The 10,512-nt window shown below is 47.4% G+C and overlaps 3 long non-coding RNA genes across 5 annotated transcripts; all 3 read left to right on the top strand.

Annotated features, from left to right (window-relative positions):
* The first annotated feature begins 225 nt into the window (after positions 1-225).
* Positions 226-4,267, top strand: LOC311427770. 3 transcript variants are annotated; one of them, XR_014687548.1, is made up of 6 exons: positions 226-329; positions 1,041-1,172; positions 2,410-2,646; positions 3,460-3,640; positions 3,727-3,925; positions 4,076-4,267. It is a non-coding gene; the product is annotated as an uncharacterized lncRNA (long non-coding RNA). The 3 variants fall into 3 exon arrangements; XR_014687549.1 differs by having other exon boundaries at positions 1,041-1,239; XR_014687550.1 differs by having other exon boundaries at positions 1,041-1,239; positions 2,346-2,646.
* Positions 4,268-4,360: 93 nt separating this feature from the next.
* On the top strand, positions 4,361-6,887 carry LOC311427708. Its single transcript, XR_014687509.1, has 2 exons — positions 4,361-4,843; positions 5,966-6,887. It is a non-coding gene; the product is annotated as an uncharacterized lncRNA (long non-coding RNA).
* A 471-nt stretch (positions 6,888-7,358) lies between these two features.
* LOC311427686 lies at positions 7,359-10,002 on the top strand. The gene is made up of 3 exons (XR_014687487.1): positions 7,359-8,193; positions 8,729-8,871; positions 9,410-10,002. It is a non-coding gene; the product is annotated as an uncharacterized lncRNA (long non-coding RNA).
* Positions 10,003-10,512: the final 510 nt, after the last annotated feature.

Genomic DNA, 10,512 nt, shown 5'->3' with positions numbered 1-10,512 from the left:
CTAAGTGTGTTGCCATGGAGATGTGAGAAGCCCCCAAAGAGGGAGGCCGGGGAGTTACGGCCTAATCCTGAGGTGATTTTTCAATAGCACCAGCTGTCCCGGGGCTGAAAGGCATGGCAAATTACACCATTATTGGAGGGAAATAGGGAGGCTAAGCTAATTATTTGTGGGCTTTAGACACAGGTGTTCATAAAAGCGGGGCCGTGTGCTCCTCATCAAGGCCGGCTGGGGAGGGGGAGGCCCGGCGGGAGGCCCTGGCTCTCATTTCAATCACAAAGGGCGGCCATGGGCACGCTGCCGCCATGCTGCGCGCGGGGCCTTCGCCCCAGGTAACTGCGCCTCTCAGGCGGCGCTCGCCCCTCGTCGTGGTCTCCTTTCCCAGTGTTTTCCACAAAAATGGTGTTGGAAAAGAGTGCTTTGGGGGTTTGCTGCAGTATGCTGGTTATGCTCGTTGTTTGGGCTCAGTGGTTCTGTGCTTTGGGTTTTAAAGGCTGCTTCTGAAGCCTGGAAGTGGATTTAAAATAACCATGTTGGGGTTTTGTAAAGCTCCTTTTAAATATTTGTGGTGTTGAAATACGTGTCTGGAAACCCACTAAATCAAAATTTTGTAAGCTTGGGTTTATTTTGTTAAAGAAGTGAAATGTTAATTGTGTCCAAACTGAGCATGTTACTTAACGCTTAAATAACCATAAAAGCGTTTTGAACTTTCCTTTGCCTTCAAAAAGAAATCTTTGAGATAAATAGCCTATGTTAATTTTTTAAAACATTTTAGCAAGTCAGAGCTAAATTATTTTTGGTTAATAGCCAGATGAGCTTTCTGCTTATTATGGCCTTAATGAGCGCTTCCCGAAAAAATGCAGCCATCTAAAGATGCTTCGAGAGAAATCTGTTGTCCCTTGGGTGGATAAAATCTGCACCTTCCTCGATGCCTGGCCACAAATCCCTGGTGGCACGGGGGTTGGAATCTGTATTTTGGAATCTGAAGTCCCTAAACCTGGTGGTTGAAGCCTTTGTTACCAGAGGATCCTTCTTTTTTTCAGGTGTTGTTCCAGGGCACCTGTGCTACGTGGGGTGTGCATCAGGAATAAACACCAATTCTGGTTGGCATAAACCGAAGAACATCTACTGGAGAGCACAGCATGGGCAATTTTCTCTGTCTTGTAGCACGTCGGGTAAATGTACCATCTCTCTTGGTTGCAGCTTTCAGGAGCATAGAAAAAAATGACTAACCACTCCCTGGTACGTGCTCTAAAGCCTAAAAAAAGTTTTGGGCTGTGATACATCTTTTTTTTTTATGAGATAACTTTATCAGAATATTGAATTTTTTCTTTTGGAAGGAACACTATATGATCATGCAAAGGTACATTGGGTTTGTATTGTAAGTTAAATCCACAGGGTATTTTGTTTCATCTTGTTACTGTCTCTCAGAATAACACTGCAGAATTGATGTGAGGTCGTGTGCCTCTCCCCAAGGTTAAAAGCTGAATTTACTAGCACAACCTATGATCTTCTCTAATGCATCTTTGGAGGGATGAATTCAATATCGATTTGATGATAGTTTATTCAAATCATCGGTTGAGACCACAATTTTCGTACGTTTTGGATTTCTGTGGCCCTTTAAAAAAAACAAATGTCAAAGGACTATGAAAAAGTTCACCCTCAATAGTTTTGAATAGCAGAGTGCAGGCTTACATGGCCAATTACTTGTCTTCCAAATAATAATACCCTAATGGATTCATTACCTTGCTGCTGGGATATAATGAAGAAGTAGGAACTGTTTTCTTTTTTTATGCACGGTGTAACAAATATATTCGTGATGCACTGAGATTATTACTGGTAACTGTAAGCATTTACTATCCACTCGTGTGCCTCTAGCATTTAGCGAGTAGCTTTTTGGCATTTCCAGCAGTCTGTTTTGTAACTTCCCAGCTTAGCACCATTGCTAGTGGTAGAGAGGGTGGCTCCTATTTATGAAGCGAGGAGATAACTTGGTCTCTGAACAGCATTCAGTGCCTGTGCAGCACTGAACGTAGTTGTAAGTGTGGGTTTCTGCCAGCTCCCGGTTGTAACTGGGATTTCCCTGATGCTTAGTACTGTAAATAACATGGAAATTCCCCCTCAGCCTCCAGATAAGCCTAGTTGGGCCAAGCTTGTGCAAATATTCCTGGGTTGGATTTTTGGGAAGGCTGTGGTGGAGAGAAGATGACATTTCTGGGTCACTGATGGGCAGGTGTGCTCTGAGCATCAGGGATTACAAGCAGAAGAAGCTTGGTATTTGTGTATGCCATGGTTTGGAGACTTGTCAAGAGAAATTTTAGCTTCTGCTTTTTCTCCCTCTCTTTTAGTTTTGCTCTGGGTACTATTGGCTTTGTGTGTTTTATTAAAACAGAACGATTTGAAACAGTTCAGCAGGAAAGCAGTGTGACGTGAGCAGAGGGAAGCCTCTGAAAAGCTACCTCGTGTCTTCTCATGGAGTTCATCAGGACGGAGGCTGCAGTTTGAAGCCGATATCTTCACCACGGTGCTGCTGTGAGCATGCAAGCAAAGCAGGAGGGGCAGCAGGGAGCCCATATCCAGGGCTGGCTGCTCCCTGGGTGCCAGCCAGCAGCTGAAGTCACCGGTTGTGGATCAGCACAAGAGAAGAAGGTTTAAAATAAATAAATAAATAAAGCTTTGTGTGAATGAGAAGCTGTGCTTGGGGCTGGTGCATCCCCAGGGCCTCATCCCCGCCGGCCCCAGGCCAAGCTGCCTCATCTGTGCTAGGTCCTGCCTCCCAATTCTGCTCTGCGCCCAGCTGGCCTTCAGCTGCAGCCCCCGTGGACCAGAAAGGTCCCGATGACAAATTTCTTTGCAAAGTGCAAAGCCAGCAAGGGGAACTATTTGATGAGCTCATAAAATAGCGCGGTGCGAGCTGCAGGCTTGGCGCTGAAGTGCCTGGGGAGAAATGAGGGGTTTCCTTTGAAAGGAAAGGCCCTATTTAAACCCAATTCATTGTGCTGTTATTGTCGTTGCTCCCTATTATCGGGCCTTCTGCTGATTGCTTTCGGCCTGATAAGCAATTATTGTTAAAATGAGCCGTGAGACAGCCTGTGAGTGATGAACAGCGTTTGCAGGTAGATGGCAAAGCCACAGTAGAGGGGCAGCGGTTAGCATTTTATTTGTCTTTACTTAAATGTGAATAGTTAATACTAATCAGGGGAGCATTCTGTGTCTAGACACACTTTCAGTTCATTACTTCCCTGGGCACGGCACAGTTCTGGTACTGTTTAAAGAATTAAGTAGAGTTGCTGGTGGCTTTTTTTTTATCTTTTTCGTCCCTCTAAGGGTGTATCTGAAAGGCACCGCTTTCTGTTTTTTTTGTGTTTCATCCCGATCTGAAAGGAGAAATCCTGTACGATGGCACTCGCACCTCTGCAAGGAAAACTTCTCATTTATTTTTCATTTATTTCTCTTCATTAGGCAAAGGCAATGCGGAACAGCAGTAAGGATCGGGAGACTTGTGGGCTAAATGCCATTTTGGGCCTCGGGAAGAAGTGAGGAAACAGTTGCTGAGCACTAAGAAACAGAAGCATGGTGATAACAGAAGGCAAAGAAACCTAAAACTAAGGAAACACCGGGGATAGTGACAGCAAAAGAGCAGGTGTTTGGAGGCTCCTGGCTTTTGATTGTGAGGCTGACACTTTTTTGTATGAATTTCTGTAAAGTGCTTGACCTCCTCCTGCCTAGTTAACCCAGCTGGAAAACGGGGGAAGGAAAGCAGAAACCTCGCGGAAAGTCGGATGCCACATCTGATCTGCGGCCTCCTGGGAGAAGGGCTTTGCAAAAACCGTGCTGAGGTCGTGAGGAGACACAGAGCAGCGATTTCCAAACACGCAGCCCCGTCGGCCGTGGATGCTACATCCAAGTCCCTGCTTTGCTCTAATGGGTAAGGATTTCCTTCTTTCCCAAAGGCTGAGCCTCTCTGGGATTGGTTTTAACGTGGAGGAAGTGTATGCCAGTGATGGACCCTGCAGCACGTGTTTCTTGCTGACACGAGGTTGATTTCTTTTTCTTTTTTTTCCTTCCAAATTTACAGGTTGACGACAGCCGCTTTCTGTAATTCATCGTGAGCAAACATCCACCCCCCGACCAGCTGCTGCCCCTGTGTCCGTGCGTGTGCATATCCCCAGGGACCAGGAAATAACGTCAGCTAACCCACAAAATCCCAGCCCTGCACCCTGTCTTAATCCACTCCCTAATAAGAATATTACTTCATCCCGCACCAGTTAATCCCATTTATGATTTTAAATGTTAAAACTCCAGAGTTCTCGTCTGGTGGATGCAAAATTTGCCAGGAATGCTAACAAAAACCCATCGTTGCTCCTGCTGAAACCCCAGCGGCACGGCTCGGGGCCACGGGGTTTTTTGTAATAACACCATCCCTAATTTGTCCCCAGTTGGCTTTCACCTGCAGCCTCATTGACGAGGGCTCAGGATGAAGTTGTGGCCTCCATTAAAAATAAAGGGCTCTCGTGATAAATGAGGTGGCGCCAACCTGAGCGGCGAAATGGTTTGAAATAAGCTCTCAGCCGGCCTCGAATAATTGTAGGAAGTGGGATGCTCGCCACAGGGCACCTCCTTTATAATTTGCAAAGGGACAATGACATTTGAATGCTAGGAAATAGGAGCATCCAAAAAAAAAAAAAGAACAACAATTTAGGCTGAAACCTCTGGAATTAGGGAACAAATAGAGTCCTTGTGGGGAATCGTCCTGGGGCTGGCAAGGGGGCCGTGGGCCGAGCATCGGACGGCGGTGTCAGAGCTTGCTTCTGGACTTCAGTGGTGGAAAGGATTTTCCTGTGGTGTGAGTATCAACCCGGAACATTTGGGACAACCCAGAACATTTGGGAACAGAAGGACAGCCTCCTAGGGGGAAGGAAAAAAGGGAAATGACTTCCTCTGAGGGTTTAAAAAAAGAAAACTTGATAAGAACATTCCCAGAGAAGAGCCGAAGAGGTCTTTGTTTACAAACCCGAGCGAGCACTCGTGGAATTTCATTGCAGGGTTTCCCCAGCTCTGGTTGTGGCTGACCTGCGGGTTCGCCGTAGTCATCCCACAGTCAAAACATGTTTATCTAGTGCTGAGCTCCCCGTGGCGAATGATTAATCATTTTGTGGCTTTGCTCGGAGAACTTCCCCGTGACGGGAGGTGCGTTTTGTACGTTGCCACGCGCAGAAACGATTTCGGGTTTTCTGTTTGCTCGTGCCACCGAGTCACCCTGTTACCTCCCACGTTTTGCGAGCGCGCCCGAGCCCATCTGTGAAATTCCTTCCCGTCCTGATGAACAACAAAGGACAGGGAACGAATATGTGACAGTTTTCAGTCCTCGGGTTGTGTTAATGAGGGCAGACGTTAGGCAAGGCCTCCTTTTTTAATGATCTCTCTTATTTTTAGTCCAACTGAAGTGTGCAGCCAGCAGAAGGTCCTGGCCAGCGCAGGTTTGCATCGTGGTAGGGGGAAGCTTGGAGCAAGCAGGAATGAGCCAAAGGCAAGATTTCCTCCTGCCTGCAGGAGCTAAAAGGCAAGGGAATGGTTGACTGTCATCGATATATCAACGTTTGGCTGTTTTGTCTTTCTTCTTTTTAATGCGAGGGCAGCGAGTTCAGGAGGAAAGAATGACTTGAGCGGCATACGGCTGAGATTACTCATGAGATGAACTCACTGGTTCGTTTTACAAAAATCGTCTTGTAATTGCACGTAATTTCATCAATCTTCAGCTGATTGCCAGAACTCTTCAGCCTAATGTGCTGCAGACTGGAGTTTAATGACTATTTAAGCAGGAGTGACTTTGGCTTTGGAGAATCGTCCTTTTTTGGGGGGGAAAAAATAACCAGTCCGTATACTGACCAGCTGCAGATTATTATTAGGGTTTTGTTTCTGTGCACCTTAAAGCAAATACGCTTTGTTGCTTGTCTTTTGGGTGTAGGTACAGAGCTTTCCCTGGAGATCAGCCCACATGCTGACGTGCTAATGCAGGAGGATTCAGCAGCTGGAGCCTCTGAAGGTTTCGTGCTTGAGAGCCAGGAGCCTGATTCTGCCGTTGTCTCACCCAGGAGCTGGTGTTTTCCAGAGGACGAAGGTGGCTTCTTGCTCGAAAACAACGGGATGAAAGCTTTTGGCTCGTCTCCTCCGCTCCTCCTAGCCCCCTCAAATTTTGCTGTGCGGTCTCCCTCTGTAACAGAGCGAAGCAGGCATCCCTAGAACGTGATCCGTCGCTTTTTGGCGGCTTATAAATCGTCCAGGCTGCTAGTTAGGCTGGCTACCCCTGGTGTAGATCATGGCACTCGCGGCAGAAATCTATAGGGTTCCCCAGGGTCCCTTCAGAGCCGGCGGAGAGCTTGTTAATATAATAGCAGACCATCTAGCAAGGGTCAAATGAATCACTCCCTACAAGTGCCTGCTTCTCTCCGCTGACTGAGAAATAAATGTGGGGATGTCAGGAGCAGAAAGCTGCTCTGCAGCTGCCTGGATGTCTCCGCAGCACGCAGCGGGGTGAAATCCCTGGCTCTGCGGGGCCTCCTCGCTCTTTCTCCCCTGGGTTCCCGTCTCCCTGGCTCGTGGGGCCCTACAAAAGCAATGGGGCAGGAGCAAATAAACGGATAGCTGTGTGCGTGAGGTGGGGCTGCCTCAGACAGGTTGAGCTGGGCCCTGCTGCTGCCGCATTCAATGGGAAAATTGCTTAAAACTTGTCTTTTACGGGAAATTTATCCATTTTAGGGTGTCCGTCGTGATTTAGGACTGCAGGATCTCATTGGGGTGCCCCGTTTCAGGACCTATAGCTTACAGCAGCCTTGATTCGGGCACCCAAGGTGCTTTGTGATACTGGGATATTTCAAAAAACCGTCTCACAGCTCGGGCTACACCCCAAAACAACGGGGATTTTTTTCAGCTTCATCTCCCTCCTTGGTGAAGCTGAGCCCTTAACAGCCTCCAGCCTCCTCGGCCGCTGTAAAACTAAATAATATCCGTGAAGAACTCAGGTAGTGTAGCCACGAGCACGGCATAAAAGCTGTGAGGAAACGAATAATCCTGTCTTCGGGGTATTTAATAAAACCGGAGAAAACGCCATAAACGGGAGCACTGCCACTCCGCCACACAACAGACAGCGATAAACCGTGCTTCAGCCTGGAAACATCTCTCTCTTTTTATATTGCTTAATAACTGTGGGAGACATGGACAAACTTGTGCTTATCACTACATATTTTACTGGCTGTCTTTAGTTTTTTTTTCAGGGGGAGCGAGCCCAACCCCAACCGCACGCGTGCATCCCTCAGCGTTAAGCGTCTCTTGTTTTTAACCTCGAGCAGCTTTGAGGATTGTAGCGTGCGAAAGGTCGATGATAAGGTGTTGCTGGGGCTTCGCTGGCGTGGTTTTGGGGTTTGGGGAGGTGCTGGAGGGCAGCAGAAGGTGGATTTGGGGGTGAAGATCTGGTGGGGACGGCCACAGGCAGCTGCTCGGAGCAGCGTGGGGCTGTGAAAAGGGGACAGCATGAACTGGTTTGTTTGGGGATGGCTTTCTCAGGTGGTGTTAGTGCCCCTGGGGAAGCACATCTCACCCACAGATGTGTTTTACCAGGAGGGGAATCAGTCATTTAACCTGCCACGCCGGCTCCTTTGTTATCTGGAGGGGGCTTGGCCTCTCCGAGAAGCTCCGCAATGCGGCTATCACGCGAGAGGTGGCTTTCAGTCACTCCTGGAGGCTCAGGAAAATTCATTGGAAATCTATAGCTCCTAATTGAGCGCTTGGCTTGCGGAAAAGGGTGCTGGTCGCCAAGCTGGTGAGCTCTCCGAGGCTCTGGAAGTGGCGCTGAGCCGTGGCAGCTCTGATGGAGAGCTCTCCTGACTTTGTGGGTGCTGTCCTCCCCTCAGCAGGCAGTGGAGATGAAGCTGGATCTCACCAGCTCCTTGCCACCCCTGCCTAAGGAGGACTCTGCTCTCCTCTTCTTGAATTTCCGCACGCTGAGCTTTTTATTTTTCCGATTAAAAGGTATTTGGTATCATTTTAGAGGGTTTGGGCCCTTATTTACCCATACTGCCTGTCGAAATCATCTCATCCCAGGAGGGCAGCTGCGCTTCAGGGAATATTGCTTAAATATTCATCTACTTCAGGCACATGATTCACGTCAACCAGGAGCCTAGGAACCTCAGCTTTCAGGTTGGTTGTCAGAAAAGATAGTTTTCACCTTCCAGAGAACCTGCCTTTCTCTGTGGTCTTTGTATAAGCTGTGTACATGCATACATACATCTAAAATACCTAAAATATATCAATTATAGCACTATATGTGTATAATGGGCATGTATATATGGTGTTGTATCAGGCCTGGTTGGGTTGGAGTTAATTTTTCTTCAGAGCAGACTGTATGGTGCTGCATGAGGTTTTTTTTTCCATTTATAATGTGTGTGTGTGTGTGTATAAATATATATACGTAATCCTTAAATAGATTTGTAAATCCTTCCGTTACTCCGAAAACTCGTCGCGTAGCCAGATTGCTTCACGATAGTCAAAAAAAAAAAAAAGGAGAAGGAGAAAATAACCCAAATAAGATTCGTTTTGGAATACGGTTCCTCGAAGTGGTGACAGAGGTGAGGTGAGCAAGGAGGTGGGACGTGTGGTGCCCCAGCGCCGTGCAGCGAGACCATTTTTTGGGATGCCACAGCCAAGATGCTTTGTTTCTGTGCTTTCTCCTCAGCTGAAAGCTTCTTGGATTTGTCCACGCCAGCCCCTGCTTTCCTGCTGTCCCTGCTGCAGCTGGTTCACCCTCCTGGCTCCATCACCCCAATGGTCCCAGCTGCTCCTCTCTCCTCTGGCACATTTCTGGGTCAACGAGGCAAGGTTTGGCATTCGTGACCACACACCAGCCCCCCGTTGTCAGATCCCATTTCTCAAAGCTTTTCCACGCTCCTCCTTTACCAAACGACCTCAGAAAGCTTCAAAAATAAAGCCAGGAGACGGAGGGCTTTGTGGCAGTCCCCCGGCCTGTTGTGGAGGCTGACCATTATTTCGTAACGCCTCCGAAATAAGCTGGAGAGAGGTTTCTCCACTTGAAGGCGAGGTTTTTGAGCTCCCTTCCTTATGCATCGCAGCATTTTGTGCTCGTCACATCAGAGTCATTGCTTTAGTCTTTCAGAAGCGGGGAGGTGAAGGCAGAGAGAAGCCATAAAGCAAGAAAGTGGAGAGGAGGGAAGGAGAAAGTCAGCGTTAGATGTGTTCAGAGCATGTTTTCCACAGGTGCCATAAAACTCGAATTAAACGCAGTATCTTAAAAGCACTCTTATGGGTCACAACAAAAGTTTGGCAGTTCAAGCAAACGCTCTCGCTATATCACGCTTCACATTTCCCACCTTGGGCCAATTTTCGGCTTTATTTTCAGGCTGAACCCGAGTGTTTTTATAGGATAAGGCCCTGCTACACTGATCACGACCTGCTTCGAACAAGAACCACGCTGGAGCAACCGACGTGCACAGCGCTGATGTTATTTTCAGTGAAAAACAAGGGCGTGGTAACGTCAGGACTGTGCCTGGGACTCCCTTCACACCTGCAGGAATTCAGGGCTTTTGTCTGGGAGTATTTACTTCCAGCACTTCATGTCTGGATTCATTTTAGACTCGGGTTCACCTTGTGGTGGATGTCAAACCTGTAATGCTATTTTTAGACGCTCACGACCAGTGCCATGAACTAGACTTGTTGTAAATGCTTGCAAGGATGGATATACCTCCCCTTTTAAAGTGTTCTGGGCAAGAGATGTTTGCTTCAAGGTCATGTGCCTTAAATTTAACTCTTTTGTCCCTCTGAACGTGTAGAAATTTTGCTTAGGGGGTGAAGACAGCGCGTGCTTTCTCATTGGTAATATAATCATATTTTTTTTTTGGGTGAATTACTTTGTATTGTAATTCTCTCTCATTCTGTTGTGCTGTAATAAAGCCAGCTGAGATGAAGAAGGAGATCAAGATCAAAAAAAATAGTCAAGCACTCCATTATGATACAAATGTTTAAAAAAAAATGCTTTAAATCGCTGAAGGAACAAGCGTTTTTAACATCTGAAATAGGAAAAAAAAAAAAAAAAGACCAATTTTCAGGAATAATGTAGCAGTTTCAACGCTCATCTTTGGATATGATGGTAGTTAGCATTAAAGTGGTGTTTTTGCATTTTTAAGGTGCTGTACAAATATTTACTCATTCCTCAGTGCTGCTAGGAGGAAGATAGGGGCTGAGAAATGTAACATTCGTGCTGGATCTCCCCGGGCTCCGGAGTTTCTCTCGTGAATGCAAACGAGAAGCACTTTGGGCAAGTACTGGGATGATGCCCAAAAAGGATTTCGGCACAAAAGGGGGGTGCCACGATGCTGGTGGCTCAGATATCTGACCCCACAGGGAGTGTGGGGTCCGAAAAACCTCTGTGGGAGCAGGGGCTCAGCTCTCAGGACCTCTCAAATCCACAGGGGGGTACCTGGCCTGAAGCACCGTGCTCCTCCC

This window comes from Aythya ferina (genome assembly GCF_964211825.1).
Source record: "Aythya ferina genome assembly, chromosome: Z".
In the NCBI taxonomy this organism is placed as follows: Eukaryota; Metazoa; Chordata; class Aves; order Anseriformes; family Anatidae; genus Aythya; species Aythya ferina.
This window is presented reverse-complemented; position numbering and strand designations above follow the sequence as displayed.